This window comes from Antedon bifida, chromosome 4 (assembly GCF_963402885.1).
Source record: "Antedon bifida chromosome 4, ecAntBifi1.1, whole genome shotgun sequence".
Taxonomy (NCBI): Eukaryota; Metazoa; Echinodermata; class Crinoidea; order Comatulida; family Antedonidae; genus Antedon; species Antedon bifida.
The window spans coordinates 16,801,861-16,825,711 of NC_136229.1; the positions used below are offsets into that span (position 1 = coordinate 16,801,861).

General features: G+C 35.4%; 1 protein-coding gene and 1 pseudogene across 1 annotated transcript in view; one reads left to right on the forward strand and one right to left on the reverse strand.

Moving 5' to 3' along the window:
• The window catches only part of LOC144840595 (evolutionarily conserved signaling intermediate in Toll pathway, mitochondrial-like), a 336,759-nt gene that overhangs the window by 97,558 nt on the left and 215,350 nt on the right, over positions 1-23,851 (forward strand). The gene's annotated exons all lie outside the window — the stretch shown is intronic.
• LOC144841103 (uncharacterized) lies at positions 6,374-7,739 on the reverse strand (annotated as a pseudogene).

Genomic DNA, 23,851 nt, shown 5'->3' on the forward strand with positions numbered 1-23,851 from the left:
ACAGTACACAAGGGTGTTTTCAGGAAAGCTGGACATGTTGTAATGAAAGTATATGTATTGGCATATATATGCAAAAGACAGTGTTGATTGTTGACAAATTGTAGTCACAAACAGATAATATAATGAAGATCCATACAATTGTGTAATCGTGTCTCATATAGTGTCTCAGGATAATGATGTGTCATTGTTTTATATCATTATACTGGCACCGTAAAGAAAAGAAGGCTGACATGGTATGGTCACCTGCTCCGTTTAAATGAAAACACACCAGCTAAGATCTCACTCGGAGAGGCTCCGAGAAAGACCAAAAGGAAGACCAAAAACAACATGGATGGCAAAAATAAAAAAGGAAACAGAACTTTTCACATGCGGACCTATACACATGCTTGCTCAAAAACGTACTTAGTGGCGAACACAAGTGAGAAGCGCAATGAATAACGACGATTAGCGTTTAAGAAGATACTGGCACCTGGAGAGGATTCGTTAAATGGAGCCTGTGACAGTGGCACTTTTATTCTAAGACAGAAACATTTTGTTGCGAAAGCATAAAGAGGAAAAGGTATCATGTAAAGTACCTTTTATCAGTGAGAAACGAATTATATATCATTATTAAAATTAGAGTATTCAAATAAACACCCGCTTTGAATATAATAATAGGATTTTTTATAGCGCACATACCACTCAAGAGTGCTCAAGGCGCATTCGAAAAAATAAAAAACAAGTCATACAAATTCCTGACAAATAAAATGCAATTTCTTTGGAGGGTCCCCATCCGTTCTCGTTCTGTCGCGGTCCCGGACCCCTACCCAGGTGACCAAACAAAGGAGCAGGATACACATTTGCCTTGCCACAGACGACCGGGTGCTCAGAGACAACAACCAAGACAGAGGCACCCCAAAGATAATGCTGGCCAGGAAAAAGTATACTATACAATTCTAAGTCTGGAACTTTAAGAAACCTCATGATTTCCATATGCCTTAATGAATAAATGTGTTTTTAATACTTTTTTTAAAGTATCAACAGTTTTGCAATATCTTATAGACCTCGGTAGAGCATTCCATAGACGAGGAGCAGTAACGGTGAAAGCTCTGTCTCCCCATGAGTGGTGAGACTTAGGCTGATGTAGAAGCAGCGTATCACTAGAACGCATATTCCGTCCGGGAACATACAGTCTAAGCATGTCAGAAATATATTTAGGAGCCATACCATTTATAGACTTAAAAACAAAGAGGAATATTTTAAAAAACAATGCGGTACCTAACAGGAAGCCAATGCAATGTTTCCAAGGTATTTGATAATTTATCTTGGTAATTTTTTAACAACTCGTGCCGCTGTATTTTGAATCAGCTGAAGCCTGTGGAGTTGTTTTTGTGGTAGCCCATATAGCAATGAGTTTCCCATATCTAGTCGTGAAGTGACAAAAGCATGAACAAGTTGTTTAGCTGCTGCCTCATTAATAAACTTTCGAATCCTTCGGATGTTTCGTAAGTGAAAAGACGACGTAGAAATAGTTTTTGAGATATGAGAAATCATAGTCATACCCGCATCCATTTCAACCCCAAGATTTCTAACCTGTCTAGCCGAGTCTATTTGGGTTTCACCAATGCAAATAAAACTTAGTGGCAGTTTTTCCAACTGCTGCTTTGATCCAAAGAGAATATATTCTGTTTTGTCATCATTTAATTTAAGAAAGTTGTTTTCCATCCAGGCAATTCATAGATACAATGTTGGAGCAATTCCAAAGAAATGTCACTGTGTGTCATTGTAGGTTTAAAAGAAATATAAATCTGAGTATCATCAGCGTAAACATGATAGTACAGATCATATTTACTAATGATATCCCGTATCGGGTGTAAATAAATTGTGAACCATTGCGGCCCAAGAACAGATCCTTGTGGTACCGAAAAGTTTAAAAAAGAAGCTTTTGAGATAGCATCACCAATACATACATGTTGAGGCCTTTTTTCCAAATATGACCGACACCAATCAAGTGCTTTTCCTTCAATACCAATATACGTACTGAGTCTATTTAACAGCACGGAATGGTCAACCGTATCAAATGCTGCACTTAAGTCTAATAATACTAGAGCAGTTAGCTTTCCATCATCCATCGCATGTAGGATATCATTATAAACCCGAAGTAATGCTGTTTCAGTACTATGATGCACTTTGTAGGCAGATTGATACGGATCAAGTAGGCTATGGGTTTGTACATGTGACAATATCCGTTTAGAAACAACAAGATTCGAGATAGGTCATTATTATTTTATTTATTATTTTCAATCTTTCTACATAGCAAAAAAACATAATATAAGTATAACAGGGGAGTAGCGGAAAAGCAAAAGTATAAAACTGTCATCTTGTGATGTGCTTGACCAGCCCCTGTCAACTTGAACGATACAATAAAACCGACATTTAACAAATTTAGAAAAATACATAGAAAAATATGGTATAATAAAATGTTAACAAAAGTGTTATAAAAATGCAATTTCTATCTGAACAATCTGATTGTGTAAAAGTTAAAAATTCTGATTGTATAAAAGTTAAAAATTCTGATTGTATAAAAGTTAAAAATTATGAATGTATAAAAGTTAAAAATTCTGATTGTATAAAAGTTAAATTCTGATTGTATAAAAGTTAAAAATTCTGATTGTATAAAAGTTAAAAATTCTGATTGTATAAAAGTTAAAAAGTTAAAAATTCAAAGTAGGTACAATCATGTTAATAAAAATATGAAAATTAAAAATCTATAAAATGTTGCTTTAAACTGTGTTTAAACTTAAAAAACGACTCTTCAATAAGATTGTTTCTGATCGTAGCACCAAGTTCTGAAAACATTTTAGGAAACCGTACTATCTCTGAGTATTTAAAAGCATTAGTACGGGCTCTACCATGATGAAAGGTGAGTATATCTAGGTGTCGATTATTAACTAAGAAAGAATCAACATATTCACTCATAAAATCAGATCGTGGAGAAATTATTATATTGGCAATGAATGTCATGTTTAAGAAATCACGCCTATTCTCTACTGACATTAGACCTAGCTCCTTTCTTCTATCTATATAATGTTGATCTAAATAACCTTTCTTTAAGATCATGCAGGTAGCTCTCCTCTGAACGGATTCTAGCATATTTATATGTTTTTTACGGTACACCCACCACACTGGAGAACAATAATATAAGCATGGCAGCACAAGTGTCTTATAAAGATGGAGAGCTACACTACTAGGGGCATTAGATGTGATTAACCGTATAAGACCAATAAGACGGTTACAATTTGATACTGCATCCTGAACTTGATTGTCCCATGACAAGTTACTTTGTATTGAGCAGCCTAAAATGTTTAATGAATCATTACAATCTAAAAGTGTATCAGAAATGCTGTATATAGGTTTAGGATATCCTCTTCTCCAAGTAAGTCGCATAGATTTGCATTTATTGGGATTCAGTTTGAGGCAATTTTTTTTTGCCCAAGAATCAATAGACGTTAGATCTTTTTGAATATTTGGGTCTGAATCCCTAGTGCTGACATTGCGAAAAATGAACACATCATCAGCGTATTGTATAATACTAGATGTAATGTATAGATGAAGGTCATTAGCATACATGACAAAAAGCAACGGACCCAAAACAGACCCTTGCGGCACGCCTGATTTAACAGGCAACCAGTCTGAAGATTTGCCTTTATATACAACACGCTGTACACGATTTGATAAAAAAGAAGTTATCCAGCTTAACGCAGTGTCATTGATATTGAATGTCAACAATAGCTTGCGGAGAAGAATATCGTGGGATATGGTATCAAACGCACGGCTGAAATCCAAAGTAATAAGGTCAACGGCTGGCGTTTTCGAATCAAGTGCACGTAACCAGTCAGTGGTTGCCGACACCAAGGCTGTGGTACAGGATCGACCAGGAAGAAAGCCGTGTTGATGACTCGCCAACAGGCTGTTACTTTGGCAGTGGTTAAGAATTTGTTGGAAAACAAGTTTTTCCAACATCTTGCACATCACCGACGTAAGAGACACTGGACGATAATTAAGTAAGTTACTTTTGTCACCCTTTTTGAATATAGGAACAACATTTGCACGCTTCCACAAAGTAGGAATTTTACCACATAACAGCGATTGATTAAAAAAGTGTGTGATAGCCGGAATAATTACCGGACAAGCGAGTTTTAGCATCCGAACACTCACACCATCAGGACCAGAAGCTTTATTAGCTGCGAAGTTTTTGATAACAGATTCCACCTGACAACGTGAAACATGAAAACCGGCAAGAGATGGAATGTCCAAAGTTGGTGAAGTGAGGCTCACATAATTAGGGGAGTCACTAAAAAAACTCACAAACAACTTGTTAAACTCGTTGCCATTAACCACAAAGGAGTCAATGAGTTGAGATGACTTTCGCTTGCTTTTTATAAAAGACCAAAATGACTTCCGGTTATCTTTCTTTCTAAACAGATTGGTAATGAAGTCACTGTATGCTTTCTTAGACGCGTTGCGTACTTTATTTCGTAGGTCTGTAGTTTTTTAAAATCTCGGGATCTAGACCTATTTTTTTCAATGTGGGTCGAACATGAGTGACTTTAAGAGACTCTGGGAAAAGACCACTTTCAAGAGACTTATTTACAATATGTGTGATTAATGGAATAAATGCAGAAGTACATTTCTTTATCAGTGAAGTTGGTACCGGGTCAAGTGCACACGATTTTGAGGGAGAATTTTTGACAATATTTAAAATTTCCTCCTCACTTGCAGGTTCAAACTGAGAAAACTGTATGGACCTAGTGAAATCAAAAGATATAGTACTTTTATCAGAAGCAGAACTTCTTCTGCAGTATTTTCATTTTCTAGTGAATCACGAATTGATTTAATTTTATTTATAAAAAACACAGAAATCTTTCAGCAAGAGCTTCATCTGAGACAGACGAAGGAAGGACTGATGACTTGGAACGATGTAAAAGTTTATTTACTAAATCAAAAAGTTTCTTTTGATCACCTGTGCAGTCACTAACCAGACTAGAGTAATACCGCGTCTTTGCCTTTTCAATCAGTCCATTTACAATACATCTTTGGTCACAGTATTCCTGTCTATCCTTAAGAAGCTTTGATTTCATCCACTTACGTTCAAGTTGACGACGTAGTTTCCTTTCAGATCGAATTTCATCTGTATACCACGGTTTAGCTTCCTTTTGCCTAATTGTTTTTTTCTGAACTGGCGCATGTAAATCAAGTACAGCTCTGAGATGAGAATAGTTTTCTACACAATCTTTAAGAATCACACTTACATCGGTTATATTAGACACACAAGCTTGAATGTCTTTTGTGAATTTCTCAATATCAATTTGTTTTAGGTTGCGACTTTTTCTTACAGTTTTACAGGTTGTGGGCCGTTTAAGATCAAACTTGCAAAATATGGCAAAATGATCTGACAGGCCAGGGTGTATCTTAACATCCGGGAGCAATAGATCATCTCTAGTGATTATAAGGTCAAGGCAGTGCCCACTACAGTGTATGGGTTCATTTATATGCTGCTGGAGATCAAATCTATTTGCTGCCACATTTTCAGTATTATCCATATGGATATTAAAATCTCCACAGAAAACAATTTCAGACGAAAAGAGAATATAGTCAAACAAAATTTGTTCAAAATAATTGACGAATTCTGTAACAGACAAGGTTATTGTTCGATATATGTTAACTAAACGAAGAGATTTCGCGTTAGACGTAATCTGCACATGTATAGCCTCAAATGATGCATATATATGTACATCAGTTTTCATGTTTACAACTAAGCTAGACTTAGAGAGAATTCCCACACCACCCCCTGTTTTCTCCACCCTAGGGACATGCACAAAACGATATCCTAGTGGAGTTAAATCTCCAATCACAAGATCATCATCTGGTCTTAACCAGGTTTCAGACACCGCCACTACATCTAGATTATAGCTACCAACTAAATCCACAAATTCATCACACTTATTACGCAGTGAACGTGCATTTAGAACGCCAAAATTAAGATGTGATAGTGCTTTTACTCTGGACCTATGTTTTTTTGTGGATTGAATGCTCATCTCAACATTTCCAGATACTTAATTTAGAAAAATGAGTACCTATGGCGCTGTTTCCTTTTGCAGTCGGCGTACTGTGTAAAAAACTGTGAAAAATTTGATCTTTGTGGGGTTTTATTGGTTGAAATTGACGATGCCCTAAAGAACGATTTGCTTCCGTTTATCGGCGATATAGATTTGCACGTTGAAAAATCGACGACTGTATATGTCAGGCATAGGTACAGACAGAGATTCGTCGTACGAATTACCATTTATGTGATTTATAACATTTTTGGCAAACGACCCAACTCCAATTTGGTTTAGGTGAATTCCATCCGAAGACCGGTGCTTTGACATGATACAACTTTCTGTCTAGCAACTGCTCTTATCTTGTCATTGGCATCATTTATACGCTTAGATTCTGTAACAGATTCATGTTTTCGATGAATTATCGAGGAGATTGTCACTCTTTTCGGTTGTAAAGATTCTCCAAGAGATGATAATTTTACTGCAATAGTGGCTGGTTCATCTGTGGAGTTGTTTGTTCCCGCGTGTAGAATATTTCTGTCCACGTTATGTTCAGTAGACAGTACTTCTGCCTTGTGTGCAATGTCATCTATTTTCGCGCCTCTCATTGTCTGACAGATCACGTTCAGATTTGTTGACCTTGTTTTGGTTTAAAATGTTTTATCATCGAATCTCCAATAATCAAGATTTTACTGTCTGAAGCTGTATCAGAGTGTATCTGTTTGTGTTTGTTTCTGTATTGGCTTAGTTGATCCTGGTATGCAGCAGACGCAGATGATTTTGATTTGGTCAGTTTTGAAGGAGTAGAAGATGGCTGCCTGTTGGTAAGCTCCTCAAATAGATTATCAATCAATTGTTCAGTTTGCGTTATAGAATCGTTTGTGGTAGAAGAAACCTTCCTTGTTTGCGTTGTCGTAGAACTTGTGTGACTTTCCATTATTTGTTTTCTCGTCTTACGTTGTAGTTCAAAATCTGAGGTGTCGACGGCAATTTGCGTTCTTTTTAGTTCATATATTTCGTCTTTAGCTATGTATAAGCTACGCTCTGTTTCTGTAACTTGTTGACGTAATGTCTTTATTTGTTCTTCTTTGTTCATTGTCCGTTTTTCCCACTCAAGTCTAGTTTCAGATTTTTGTTCTCCTTCTCCAATTTGTTCAATCTTTCATTAGATTTTTCGATCTCAGCTCTAATTTTAGAAATGTCGTCAGTTTTTTTGGGACAGTATATTTTTAGATGCCTTTGTTTTAGAGACTCAACCTCAGATTTTAGTGATTTGTTTTCTGTTCGGAGATTTTCATTTTCTGTTCTTACAATTTGTAGCTTAAGCTCACAGTTTTCTTGCATATAGTTGGCAATAATCTCGTTTGACTCTTTATCTAATGTTCCAAAATGTTGCTCATTTATTGGAGGGAATTCATCACAGATTTTCAATAAGGTTGGCGGAGAACGAGCAGTTTGTGGGTTTGGCTTAGAGTTCATTTTTGTTAGTGTTGGGAGAGAATCGGGTATGTCAATTCTCACCATTTCTTTTTCCCCATGTATACCATTAGTATTAGCTTGGCATTCAGCCCTTGTATTATAGATACCAGGTGTGATTTCTACAGCTACGTCGTTTATCTTCTTTTTTCCGTTTTTCTTTTCCTGTTTCTTATCAGCCATCGTATAATCGTATCAATAAAGCTGTTGTTTTGTATTGCTAACCGAGAGAGAGTCGATCAAGCGTGAAGCCCAGAACAAAAGAAAACAAAAGATATTGACAGTTCTTTCAGTGTTACGTAATAGCTTGCACTGGGCGGCGATTCCTTTGATCTGACAAAAGGCGCTAAAATACGTGTCAATTGTCTCGGTAAAATCGGTTTAAATGTAGTAAAAACAGCTACAGAGATATAATACTTTGATATTTCTTGTAACTGAGGTCGAGATCTTCAAGATCGTTGATAAGTTGATTCTTTATAAAAAGTTAATACCAAATTATATTAAAGTAGGCAACATCGGACAATTATAGAATGATCAATCAATCAATTGGAGTAACCCACTATATGATCGGTTTTCGTGGGGGACCAACGTAACGGCTTAGCGTTACAATACAGTGACTGGAGCCTACCTGATGATCAATTTGAAAAACCAAGTTCCAACACAGATTTCAACTTCGATGTAGATTTATTTAGGTTCAGCATTTTTTTTTTATGTCTTCAGTACTCTTTATATTAACAAGGCCAACAGCCATAAGTCGCGTGCTCTCAGAAAAAATGAACTTTCAAAAAGTAATGTACTTTAAAACTTTTCTGTACATCAAAACAGTTCAAAAAGTACAGAAAAACGATAAAACGCAGTGATACCGGAATGACAGACAGACCGACAGACCGACATAGTTAACTATAGAGTCGCGTCCACGCGACTAAAAATCCGTTGATTAAAAACTGAGATTTTCCGATGTTTTTAGATCAGCAGTATAAGAAAATTTTAAAAACCAACCGATGTTCACGCCCTCAACAACGTAACATAAGCCCCATTCGAATAAACGCTCACCCCTCCCTTCGATTTAAACGCCCCGTCACATGCATATACACAAAAAGGTCATATATATGGCTGCAGTCGCGTGATCAAATTTCAGTTAGTGTTTACGGACCAACCGACCGACATAGTGAGCTGTAGAGCGTTGCACGCGACTAATAATTGTATCACAACACATTTGAATGACTACCGTAATCTACAATTTACCAAGCATTTTGTATCACTTTTTGATATTAATTTTTGTGCTGTATTTTTAAAATATCTGCTGTAGGTAGTATTTTATTTGATTACACGTGTTACCATATTACACCAACAAAAACAAAAAATAAATGTTCCCCTAAAAACCCTTCTGAACAATACATTCCCGTGAAGTTTATTAGGATGAATTCGGTAAGTTACTTCTAGCATTCTGAAAAGAATTCTGTTGGGCTCGACGTTTCTATCAAAATGTTTGATCGTCCTCGGGGGTCAACAATTCTTTCTAGCATTATTATAAGCAAAAACACAATTACAAACAGTAAAGGATTTATTTTAAATCCTATAATGAAACAATTTAAAGCATAAGTTATTGTCCAAGGATAAGTTGTGTAGAGATATGTTTTTTGTTTGAAACAATAACATTAGTAATTAATAGTATTTCTGATCATCTTTTGACCAAATTTTCTGTTAGAATGAATGTAAATATGTATATTTCGAACAATTTGATACCAAATTTAAGTTTCTACGACCAATAGTTACGGAGATACATACATGTCCTGGTTTGTGGGTCAAAGGTCAGAAATGGCATTTCCGGTCATTTTTGACTAAAATGTCCCATTAGACTGAATATAAATGTATACCTTCTGATCAATTTGAGACCAAAATTACCTTTCTGTGACCAGTGGCTGTCGAGATTTAAGGACATGTTGGTGTATTGGTGTATTGTATTATAACCTTTCACCCTGACCTTTTGACCTTTCGCCACATTTTCAAAATGTGCAACCAAGCCAAAATTGATTGTTTAACCATCCTAAACCAATTTCTGAAGTCAAATTCTCTGGACCTCAAAGTGCATACGAAAGTTGATCTAGCTACTAGAGTATTACGTTCATTCAATTCATTGAATTTATAAATCAAAACTGTGAAGCCATTTCTTTCCCCGTTCAGCCGAAGCGTGCAATCGTGTGGATCGTACGCAGCGATTCCAGTGATTTCAACGTTTACAGCGCGCATCGTTACTAACGATTTACAACAGTATATTACATTATTGGAACTTCTAACTATCTTGGCTCGATATTCTCCAACTCGTCGCCAATATCATTGTTTACGTTCATTCAATTTATTGTGTACAATGTCTACATACTGACCACCACATCCAAATATGAGGTCGCTCTCTACTCATAACCCATAATGTTGTCTTAATTCCTTATTAGTCTCTCAACGCAAACACTACAAGGTATACTGTAGTTCTTCAACTTCAACAAATAATTTTCTGTTTGCATGAATTTTATTATTCTTACCTTTTATCTCTTCTTTTCTTTCCCTTCTTGCCTCTTGCCATCTTCCTAAATGTGCTCTGCAGGAAAAGATCATGTAGGCCTATCAAAGTCACAATTCTGTAACGCCTCTGTTATGCATTTGAAATTGTATAGATCTATTTTTAGGAATTGTAGAATAGTCTGGCAGGAAAGGGGGTAGGGGGTGGGTATCTCCACCCGAAAGAGGACAAATTGCCATCCAACTTTTCTAGACCAGAATTGTCCGTAGATTACGAAGCTGGAAGGTCAAAATTGACCAATTACAACAATGTATTATGTATATGTATTACAACAAATTTATTGAAGCACATTTTTATGATTATAGGTGTCTATTCAACCACTTTATGAAAAAAATCTTTTGATTAAGAGTCAAAAGTCAATATTGACCAATCATAGAACCAACCTATAAAACCAAATAAAAACAAATATTTAACAAAAATTGGATGTTTTCTCATCCTGTTAATCAATCATACGCAATGTAATTTCATCAGTTGATATAAGGTCAAAGGTGAAAATATTTTTGCAAAGATTTGTCAGAACATGGTTGCAGGCCTGTAATATTAATTTTGAGGCAATAAATCTGATTTGATCTGCTTCTTTATGTTGGCAATATATAATTTTGGTTTTTATTTGTGTAGGTACTAAGATAACTGAGAATACTAGTTATGTACTAGCCGTCTAGTCTGTGCACCTTAACTGGTAAACAAAATACAATTATGTGGTTTTTGTCTAGATTTGGTAGCTTTGTAAAGTTTACGGACTAGTTTCCATTGGTTTTTCACAGGCGCCTTAAGCACTTTCGTGGATAAGCGTCTAACTGGACTATCCAAACACTAGCCGGTGCATCAAAAGAGCATATTCTTGCATTGCTATCATTAAAATGATTGACATTGAATTGGTTTTATTAGTCTCCGACCCTTGCCACTGCCAATACTGATTTTTGATTTAACTTTAATTTTACTGTAATGTTTACTAGGAATAAGCTTAAATTGAAATGAAAATATTTAGGTGTTAGTTCGTTAGATAGACGCATAAAGAAGAGAATCAGATGAGTTTATTCTCTCATACTGCTAACTATAAACAGTATATGCAACTTTGCGAAAGATGGACTTTATTACAAACAGGTTTTCTTTCTCAAAATTTGTGCTACACTATGCACAGGAAAACCATCTGTGGCTAGCAACCATATCGAGACTCATATAAAAACTGTGGTCTGTCTGTGTAGTTATTTGTGGATTCTAGTTTTTATTAGTCAAAGGTCAAAATCTAAAGTATTATTGACCAAGATTATAGATCTGAGTGAATTTGTCGTCAACTAGGGAAACAGGCAATATTCTCTTAATATTTTCATAGGAGAAAGAAATCATTGAAACATACAGTATTTGCAGAACTTGACAATGAAAAGACAAACACATTCTTAGATAACGTTCTACAAGTTTCAACCTTGCTTTTGTGCTCTCTAGGTTTTATAAACCATACAGTGACGAATCCAAGATCATTAAATAGAAAGAGATGGGGATCAGTGAATGGTCAGAGTCCTATAAATTGTGAATTGAAATGGTGAAGTTAACCTACTTTTGTATTGTCGAAATTAAAGGTGGGGGATGTGGTGGGGAAGGATTGGCCACCTGGATCTGCCTATGCCCTATCCTGTGGATGAACTGGTGATGAATAGTAGTTTATTGTCCCAAAACGAATATTGTAGCCCTAATAAATGCAACTGTGAAGTGGCAATTTTTAAGTTTGACCCCTTATATATCGAAAACGCTTCCTTCCAGATTCGTAATCTACGGAAAATTCTGGTCTAGAAAAGTTGGATGACAATTTGTCCCCTTTCGGGTGGTGATTCCCGCCTCCTGCCACCGGATTAGAAGAGTTCCCGAAAATCTCAATTTGTATTAATGTTACAAGATCAACTTATCTGCGATTTATAATAATGAAATAATGGGATCCTTATTTTATTTGCTATGGTCTAATAGTTTTGAACCGTTTTTCTTATAAATCATATAATCACATTACACTGAGAACCAATCAAGATTAAAATAAACTTTTCTCATTATCTTTGATGTAGGCCTATTTTATGCTTGTTTGAAATTAAATAAATTATTCAAATATGCACGGTCGTATATTAACGATGTTTACCATTTGAATGTATAACAGATACAAATTAGAGTGCTGCAGTAAGTAAAGGTGAGTCCCGTGTTCATTCTGAACGTAGCGGAATGAGCTGTTATAGGAGCTCATTGTACTAAGCCTCGGCATTATGTGGTAGGGTGTCCAGTTCCTTTCCATGCCGCCTTTATCTCCCGAGTTGTCGGGAATTGAACCCGGGTCTCTGTATGACAGTCAAGTGTCCTAACCACTCGGCTTACCCAACTCTCGATGTTTACCATTTGAATGTATAACAGATACAAATTAGAGTGCTGCAGTAAATAAGGTAAAAAACTGGTACAAGGAAATAAACATTAGCCATACAAATAGGTAATGATCATCACCAATATAAATAATAAAAAGTTAATCATTATTGTTAGGCATAATCTAATTTACAAATGATACATAGTATCTGCTCAGTAATGCCCCGGCCTGGATCTTCCCGCCTGCAATCATTGTTGTTATTACTTCTCCATCTATCAATTGTTTATTTAAAAAATTAGATTTTTTTTAATGAATAGTACTTTTTAACTCACTGTTTCAAAAAACTTTCTACACATCCTACCAATAAACTGAAACCTGAATTACACAAAAAAAAAATTCTTGTACTCATAAACCTTTAGTCTTCTGTCAATTAGTTTAATTTTGTCGTCTGCCCTGTAAACTAGTTCTTAATAATTAAAAATAACTATTATGCAATCAGTATATTTGTATTCGTGACTTTATAAGTAGGCCTAATAGTTTTAGCTCCACTGCCATTTTTAGAAATTTTCGTTTCAAATAATAGCCAATGTTCACAAGCAATCTGTTCACAAACTGAGTGTAATCACTGTTCAACATGCATTGAGAATTCGTATATAATTATCAATTTTCCTGAAAGACAGGATTTCTGGTTAAAAGCTCCATCATTTGTTGCATAATACACGGTTTTTGGAGAGAGACGCCCTTTGGCAATTGTTGTCTTTGACAGCTCTCTTCTCTCATCGGTGCTCTCTTTTCTATGTATCACTGGAAAACTAAATAAATAAAACACAGTGAACACCGCCGTTCCGCAATGGACTACACATTAGGCCAACCACCCACATACAATGCATTTTGCAAACATGACGTGACTTATGTGCACAGTATATCTTCGATTATTTTTATCTGCATATTTACACGCATTTGATAATGATTCATTGCAAGCAAGACACATTCTTTTATTAGTTATCCGCACCTTGGTGGATAACTACTTGTGATTGTATGAGATCATCATCAACATTTTTTTCTGTAGTATTCTTCTTTCTTTCCACCCTATTTTTGGGCGTCTCTAAAACGTGTAAACATAACATATCATAACTTTGACAACATATCGACATTTACGTGAAGTTGTGCACCTCCTAAACGTCAGAGTTGCACAACATGACTTACGCGCGATTTATGAATTTCAATGATTGATCATAGATTAAAAACCAAAAGTCATTTTGTATTGACACTTGGTGAAAATTTAATTCATATCAAGAGTCAACTTTCTGTGAATTAAAAATGGCATGTTTCACACAAAGTTACGCGCGCACGCGTATTTAAAATTTAAACGCTGAATTAGACAATTAGCACGTGATTTTATTTAATCATGCCTATTTTGAATCTATATTTCTATCTATTCATGCAAAATGATTACCTCTCGGATGTTATGACGTCATCGTATGGCCACCTGAATATAAAATATATGATTTTTGTCTCTTTCGTCATAGCTCATCACATTTAATAGAGAGCGCCCATCTCGCTTATTTATACCTCAATTTCTCCTAGATTTTGATATTTGTTTGCTCAATCAATTTAATTTCGTAAGATTTACAAACATTTTAATTTTTATGACGTCATCATGACAGAGTTGAATAACCTAGGTCACTTCATCCTTACATTAAATGTCAATATGCTCCTCAGAATGAAAAGTGACCCTCATGATTAAAATATTTTCTGGAAGCTGTTGAATTCTAGATACGAATTCATGTAAAATTGTTGCGTATCGGATGTTGTGACTTCATAATATGGCCAGTTGAATAATAAAAAAATTATTTGTTATCTTATGCGTCATAGTTCATCACATTTAAAAGAACGCGTATCTATATTCTAACGTATCCAAATTTCTTCTACACGTTAATATGTTGTTGCTCAGATAATTTCTTTCAAAAATTGCTATCTTTGTGTTTCATTTTGATGACGTCATCATGATAAAAATTGAAACATAATTTTACCTATTCTACACTGTATGTAGTTATATTGTGTATACACAAAACCGAGAGCTCACTATTAACAACATTTTATTTTCCTCAAGTCCTAATTGTTTTATGCGCGCAATTTCCAACGTATGACGTGCATGTTGTATTTTGTTGTGCGGATAACTAACTTGTCAAAGTGACGAGTTCAAATCTAGTAGAATCTTAAGATTATACTTTTTATACGGTTTACTTTTTAATACATATTCAAACAACCTAACTTAAGTCTAGCCTCTACCCCTGAGTGAAAAAATTTCAAATTGTCGGATAGGGTTCACACTTGGTATTAACATCGATAATAATGAAACAAAATTGTTTAGGTCAAATTTGAGGTCAAAGTCATCTTTTTACCCTTAACCGCCCCTCCCCCTCCCTAAAATAGACACAAGATTTTACAAATTTTCTCCCTTACTAGCCATTATCTATAAAAAAAAAAATGGTCATCCAACTGCCAATGCCTCAAAAAATGTTATTCTATATTGTGTTATCTCCTGATTTTCCTCTATAATATTATTGTGCGTTTATGATTAGGCCTATCGATAGAAAGTTAAATATTAATTATGTACCAATTCGTCACAAACAAGAAATTGTAATAGATGAAAATAATAAGAAACGTTAACGGTGTTTGGCATTCTTACCTTTTCTCGTTCGGTTGCTGATAACAAGTCAAACAATGTGCGCCCTGATGCTCAAGAACCTACCAGTATCACAACTTTTCGATTGCGTTTAATTGTGGTATTCAATAACTTACTAACACACACTCCACACAATTACATAAACAAACTAGATTTGAACTCGTCACTACGGACGAGTTAGGTTATCCGCAGCGCAAAAGCCACGTGCACGTCATACGTTAGAATATTGCGCGCAGAAAAACGATTATGCCATTGTAAAAATGTTAGTGCGCTCTCTATTTTGCGTCACGTCAAAGTATATACGGTATACACTATATTCTGTATACGTACTACATACAGTGCAGAATAGGTGAAAATAAGGGACCCAAGTTATTGACGCTTTTGGACATGATGACGTCATCACAATTTAAAAAATGGTAGATTATGCGAAAGATAATTGATTGGCCTAGACAATATAACAAAATGGGGGGGAAATGGAATACGGATAAGTGGAGATGCGCTCTATTAAATGTGATGAGCTATGCGAAAGAGACAAAAATCCTATATTTTATATTCGAGTGGCCATACGATGACGTCACAATGTCTGGTTAGCCATATCGATGCATGATTCGATATCTACAACTCATCAACTTCCAGAATATGCAATTTTAAAAAAGTTCACCACGTAGTTTACAATCTATGACTGTTTTAAAAAAGGCAAAATTTTGACAAATTTTTTAACTTTTTCATTAAAAACGCGCGCAAATTGTTTAATTCTACGTGCTCGTATGACGTGATTTTAAGTCGAAATTGATTGAAAATTGGTAAATTTACTAGAAAAGGCTGAAAAAACAAAAATCAAGCAAAAAAAAGATGTTTTTGCGCTACGTGCGCACGTGCGCGTAAAAATATTGCGCACGCGTGGGAATTTTTGAAATGCTCAAAATGGCCTGAAACGCGTAGAAAGTTGATTAGAAATTGATTTTACGCATTCTGAAATTTTAAACGCGCGTGCGCGCGTAACTTTCTGTGAAACATGCCATTTTTAATCCATAGAAAGTTTGCACTTGATATGACTTAAATGTTCACCAAGTGTCATTACAAAATGACTTTTGGTTTTTAGTCTATGTTAAATACGCAAAATTCATAAAATCGCGCGTAGCTTACGCTGCGCGACTCTAAAGTAAAAAAACGAACTGTCCTGCACTTCTACAGATAGAGGTAAATCTTCTGACAAAGTTATACGATGTAATGTTGATCAGAATTTGAGATACACGTGACACAAAATTCTGGGAAAGAAAGAAGAATAACATAGACTAGATTTGAACTCGTCACTACGGACGAGTTAGGTTATCCGCAGCGCAAAAGCCACGTGCACGTCATACGTTAGAATATTGCGCGCAGAAAAACGATTATGCCATTGTAAAAATGTTAGTGCGCTCTCTATTTTGCGTCACGTCAAAGTATATACGGTATACACTATATTCTGTATACGTACTACATACAGTGCAGAATAGGTGAAAATAAGGGACCCAAGTTATTGACGCTTTTGGACATGATGACGTCATCACAATTTAAAAAATGGTAGATTATGCGAAAGATAATTGATTGGCCTAGACAATATAACAAAATGGGAGGAAATGGAATACGGATAAGTGGAGATGCGCTCTATTAAATGTGATGAGCTATGCGAAAGAGACAAAAATCCTATATTTTATATTCGAGTGGCCATACGATGACGTCACAATGTCTGGTTAGCCATATCGATGCATGATTCGATATCTACAACTCATCAACTTCCAGAATATGCAATTTTAAAAAAGTTCACCACGTAGTTTACAATCTATGACTGTTTTAAAAAAGGCAAAATTTTGACAAATTTTTTAACTTTTTCATTAAAAACGCGCGCAAATTGTTTAATTCTACGTGCTCGTATGACGTGATTTTAAGTCGAAATTGATTGAAAATTGGTAAATTTACTAGAAAAGGCTGAAAAAACAAAAATCAAGCAAAAAAAAGATGTTTTTGCGCTACGTGCGCACGTGCGCGTAAAAATATTGCGCACGCGTGGGAATTTTTGAAATGCTCAAAATGACCTGAAACGCGTAGAAAGTTGATTAGAAATTGATTTTACGCATTCTGAAATTTTAAACGCGCGTGCGCGCGTAACTTTCTGTGAAACATGCCATTTTTAATCCATAGAAAGTTTGCACTTGATATGACTTAAATGTTCACCAAGTGTCATTACAAAATGACTTTTGGTTTTTAGTCTATGTTAAATACGCAAAATTCATAAAATCGCGCGTAGCTTACGCTGCGCGACTCTAAAGTAAAAAAACGAACTGTCCTGCACTTCTACAGATAGAGGTAAATCTTCTGACAAAGTTATACGATGTAATGTTGATCAGAATTTGAGATACACGTGACACAAAATTCTGGGAAAGAAAGAAGAATAACATAGAAAAAAAAAAAAAAAAAAAAAAAGATCCTGACAATAACAAGGGGTTATCCGCCAAGTGCGGATAACCAAAAAAAAAACTAGATTTGAACTCGTCACTACGGACGAGTTAGGTTATCCGCAGCGCAAAAGCCACGTGCACGTCATACGTTAGAATATTGCGCGCAGAAAAACGATTATGCCATTGTAAAAATGTTAGTGCGCTCTCTATTTTGCGTCACGTCAAAGTATATACGGTATACACTATATTCTGTATACGTACTACATACAGTGCAGAATAGGTGAAAATAAGGGAACCAAGTTATTGACGCTTTTGGACATGATGACGTCATCACAATTTAAAAAATGGTAGATTATGCGAAAGATAATTGATTGGCCTAGACAATATAACAAAATGGGGGGAAATGGAATACGGATAAGTGGAGATGCGCTCTATTAAATGTGATGAGCTATGCGAAAGAGACAAAAATCCTATATTTTATATTCGAGTGGCCATACGATGACGTCACAATGTCTGGTTAGCCATATCGATGCATGATTCGATATCTGCAACTCATCAACTTCCAGAATGTGCAATTTTAAAAAAGTTCACCACGTAGTTTACAATCTATGACTGTTTTAAAAAAGGCAAAATTTTGACAAATTTTTTAACTTTTTCATTAAAAACGCGCGCAAATTGTTTAATTCTACGTGCTCGTATGACGTGATTTTAAGTCGAAATTGATTGAAAATTGGTAAATTTACTAGAAAAGGCTGAAAAAACAAAAATCAAGCAAAAAAAATATGTTTTTGCGCTACGTGCGCACGTGCGCGTAAAAATATTGCGCACGCGTGGGAATTTTTGAAATGCTCAAAATGACCTGAGACGCGTAGAAAGTTGATTAGAAATTGATTTTACGCATTCTGAAATTTTAAACGCGCGTGCGCGCGTAACTTTCTGTGAAACATGCCATTTTTAATCCATAGAAAGTTTGCACTTGATATGACTTAAATGTTCACCAAGTGTCATTACAAAATGACTTTTGGTTTTTAGTCTATGTTAAATACGCAAAATTCATAAAATCGCGCGTAGCTTACGCTGCGCGACTCTAAAGTAAAAAAACGAACTGTCCTGCACTTCTACAGATAGAGGTAAATCTTCTGACAAAGTTATACGATGTAATGTTGATCAGAATTTGAGATACACGTGACACAAAATTCTGGGAAAGAAAGAAGAATAACATAGAAAAAAAAAAAAAAAAAAAAAAAGATCCTGACAATAACAAGGGGTTATCCGCCAAGTGCGGATAACCAAAAAAAAAAAAAAAAGATCCTGACAATAACAAGGGGTTATCCGCCAAGTGCGGATAACCAACTAAACAACAATCGTCCAAATGATTTTCAACACACAAGTTGGAATTGCAAAAATCATCGATGTGTGAAATTTATTTTTCACAACAACCACCTTTACACAGTTTCCGTGGGAATTCGGAGCCGTGTTTAATCGGCTTACAGACTGTACATTGTGCACATTCACAATCGCGTATATTTATCGGTTTTCTTAGGAAATGCATTATTGATTACGCGTTAATGATAATAATAATTTAAACTTCATTCTGTCAAAGCACTTCTTTGTATTAATGCGGATTGCCCTTACAGGTACACTATAAACAATTAGCTTGTGTTTCTGTGAATGCCCGGGCGCGATATTTTTTTACGCTCAACGAAACTGCCAGCTAGCCAGAATACTGTTTTCTGATTGGATGTTGATGTCACGTGAGATGTTCAAATCACTCACGCATGCAGTTCGCCTCAGTAGGTAATTCCTCCTTGCACTCTCCGACTGGTTGCGACTCGCACTGCTCTAGGCTAGCAATTTACGTGTTATATATATGGCTCTGGTAGCAAACAGAGCCATATATAAAAAGAGTTTCGACATTGAAGATTAGAAGCCATTTTTGTGTCAAAGAATTCGCACGCTGAGGGCGCGCGCGTCTATTTTGTATAGCGTTTTCCTGTAGTTCATGCATTATTTTTAGATTTTGTTGTCTCTGAAATATTTGCTTAGATTCCGTTTTTATTTTAGTAATTAATTTTATTAATGGTATTAATTTGGTAACATATATATTCTTTTTTAATAAACAAAAAAATAAATGAATGCTAGGGCATACATGCAAGTTAGGATACATCAAAGCATGAACCAATACAAAAAACACACAAATTCACCCCTCTTTTTATACAGTATATGGCTCTCTGTGTGTTTTTGACACAAACTGCGCCGCCAACGTTCTTAAATTTCAGAGACTCGTTCATCATTTCATTTGTAATAATTTGCCTTTATTATTTTAATATTGTTCATACCCTTTTCAGCATATTAACAAATATATCCACGACACTTTATTATTTTATTTAGTCATCAAAGTATGCATTATGAATTGAAAATATTATTATTGTTATTAATAGGACGTAGTTATGGGATGTTTCGTTCCAAATTCAATCAATCGAACTTTATAATGTACTAGCGCACGCAATATTCTTTGCCGCAAGTACTTCTGTACGCTGTGCACGTCGATATTTCACCGTAAAATGTGCAATTACATTTTTTTAAATATAAGAAAAAGTTGAAAGTATTTTGTTGCTCCTATACTTTACATGCATTAACGGAGACAAGTTTGACACAATTTGATCTGCATATCACGTGGCTTTAATCCAATGTCGTAACTCTTTTTATATATGGCTCTGGTAGCAAAGATTGTATAGCGCCGCTACGCAAGATAGGTAACTGTTGCCAAGCTTCTATCTTATAACACTACGCGCCCAGTAAATACATGGACGCCATTCGGGCGGACAGGTTATTATTGTGATTTAAATGTAAATGGTTTAAATTTTGCGGTCCGGCTCGAAGTATCTGTGGTTAACCATCTTGAGGATTGATTCATGGAAAAGGGAAGAAATTATGTAAACAAATTAAAATAAAATAAAAGTTTCTTTGGGATCTGGACACTTTCCAATTAATTCTGTGTGTTTACATTGAAATGCTTGGTAACTTCGTTCTTTGACCGAAACATCGTACGAAATTGCCTTGACAACGACTTTATTCCGGTTCAAATTTGTCGGCCGGAAGCGTAATTTTTTTTTCCAGGACGAACGTGGGCAGAAATCATGAAAAATTCATGTATAGTTATAACATAATAGGGAACATTATAGAGGGCGCTATATAAGCATGCAGAGAGATTAAATAATTAGTGTAAACAGCGTTTGCCAACCGAAATGTTTGGTCTAGTGGTAAAGGCTTTAACCTATTACACTAAAGCCTTCGGTTCGAGGTCTTTCATGAACATGAGAGAGAGCAGACATGTTTTTTCCTAACCTGCAAATTTGCTTCTTTGTAGTTGATTTATCTTTATCTTCAGCCTTATATTTCCATGAAATCTATTAAGTAGTGTAAATATTACAAGTTATTGAAAGCATTTGGAGAGCGATTGAAATTGATTGTCTATTCTAAGTGAGATTTAAACTAGATATTTTGCTAGGCCAGCAACCATGAGGAAGACCAGCAGTAAGGTAGTAGTGGACAAGGGAGACAATGCAGTAGGAGTGGCAGGTGATTTATGTGGTAGCTGTAATAAATTGGTGGCTGACTCTGATAGAGGAATTGAGTGCGAGTTTTGTAAATTCTGGTTTCACTCACAATGCCAACAAGTTTCTAAAAGGCTGTATGAAGTTATAAGCGAAGATAATCCCAATTTACATTGGTATTGTAGAACCTGCAATAAAGCAGCAGAGGATGTACTTGGTAACATAAATACTCTAAGAACAAATCAGGATAGGATAGTTAAAGAAATGGAGGACATTAAAGTTGGTTTGCTAGAGAATAAAAGTAAATGTGAGGAGAACTATAGAGATTTGCTAGCCAAGATAGAGGAACCGAAAGGCAGTGTAAAAAATGCTAATGAAACTATTAAACTTTGCATTGATGAAATTCAGGAGAGGCAGGCAAGAATGAACAATTTAATATTTTTCTTAATACCTGAATCTAAGGAAGAGGAAGCTCAGGAGAGGAAGGAGGAAGATATGGAGGCAATAAAAACAATTATAAAAGGTGTTGTTAAGGACTTAGATTACAACATAATAACTCTTTATCGACTTGGTAAGCGAGTAGAAGGTAAAGTCAGGCCTCTCAAAGTAGTTTTTCAAACAAGTTTCATGAGTAATGAGATTTTATTAAGAATACGGAAAGCTGGTACCCAGAGTAATGTACAGATTTCAAGAGATCGTACACAGTCTGAGAGGGCAGAGCGAAGAGACTTATGGACTAAGCTAAAAGAGAGACAAGAGACGGGTGAAAATGATTTAATTATTAGAAATGGCAAGATTGTTAAAGGGCGTTTTCGCCCCTAATTATCTGAGAGACACTACAGGTACAGTTCAAGAAGAAATTTCCGTTATTAACCAAAAAGAAACAATTCTTAAGAAAAAGATAGATGAGAAGTTATCAATTAAAAAAGCTGAAATTAAGTTTATATATTCGAACACCGATTCCTTACTGAATAAAAGAGAAGAGTTATTAATTATAATCAAGAAAGTTAATCCAGACGTTGTTTTATTATGTGAGATTCTTCCTAAGCGTTCACTATCAGAAATTCAGCGTGAGGAATTTGAAATAGAAGGTTTTCAGTTTTTTTGGTCTGGCAATACAGGAAGAGGTATTGGCATTTATGTTAGAGAAGGTATACCCGTTACAGAAATATTTCCTCCTATTGGTAAAAGCGACCATGCTGTAATTATATTCAAATTGAAGATTAAAGAGGGTATAAAGGAACGTGAAATACCATATATGAGGAATTACTATAAAGCCAATTACGATAAAATAAGAGAAGAGTTTTCAAATTTTAATATCAAGGAGGAATGTCTTGACGCAACGGGTGAAGAGTTATCTCAGAAGATTGAAAAAGCTATTAATATATGTGTTGAGAAATATGTGCCGTTACGGAAAAAGAGACTATTAAATAGGAAGGAGTGGGTAAATATCGAGCTAAAAAAGGAGATCAATCTAAAACATAAATTGTGGAACCGATTCCAAAAAAAGCGAGATGAAAACTCATGGAATAATTATGTTAAGCAACGAAATTTTGTTACAGGATTAGTAAAACAAGAAAAAAAGAGTTATGAAACTAAAATTGCTACAGAAATAAAAGTGAACCCTAAGAACTTTTGGAAATATGTACAAAGCAAAATAAAATCGAGACTAGATATTGCGTGTGTGGAAAATAATCTAGGTGAGATGGTGTCAGATGATTATGGGAAAGCAAAAGTGTTCAATAAAGCCTTTGCTTCAGTTTTTACGTTAGAGGATGTTCTTAATGTTCCTGACTTACCATCGCGCTTCTCTGGCCCCGAACTGGTTACTGTGAAATTCTCAACAACAGATATAGAATCTTATTTACGGCGCCTGGATATCTGCAAGTCTCCGGGACCTGATGGAATACATTCAAGAGTGCTCAAAGAACTAAGTAGTGAACTTAGCCCTATTTTACAAGATCTGTTTTCAAAATTAGTGGATAATGGAGTTCTACCAAATTCATGGAAACAAGCCAAAGTAGTGCCAATTTTTAAGAAGGGTAAAAAATCAGACCCCCTAAATTACAGACCAGTCAGCCTTACATCTATAATATGCAAGACCATGGAGACGTTTGTAAGAAATGCCTTGATGAATCATATGGAAGTCAATCACCTTTTTTCTACTCATCAACATGGCTTTAGATCAGGTCGTTCATGTACCACTTTGATGATTGAAGTTTTAGAACAATGGACCAAATGGTTTGAAGAGGGTCAATGTTTTGATTGCATCTTTCTAGATTTCAAAAAAGCGTTCGACAGTGTACCACATGAAAGACTGTTAAACAAATTACAGGCGTATGGCATTGGAGGAAATTTATTAAACTGGATTAGAGCATTTATTTCTGGACGGTCACAACAAGTGGTGTTAAATGGAGTTCATTCAGAAAGCCTGCGAGTTAGTAGTGGAGTTCCACAGGGCAGTGTGCTTGGTCCTGCACTGTTCAATATATTTATTAATGATATCCCTGATGGAGTTAGTTCAAAAGTAAAAATTTTTGCAGATGATACCAAAATGTTCAATTTGGTGAACAGTGTAGAAGAATCAAATGGATTACAGGAAGACCTGAATAAATTATTTGAATGGTCTGAGAAATGGCAACTTCCTTTCAACTTAATGAAATGTAAAATTATGCATTTTGGAAGAAGGAATAGGAAAGTT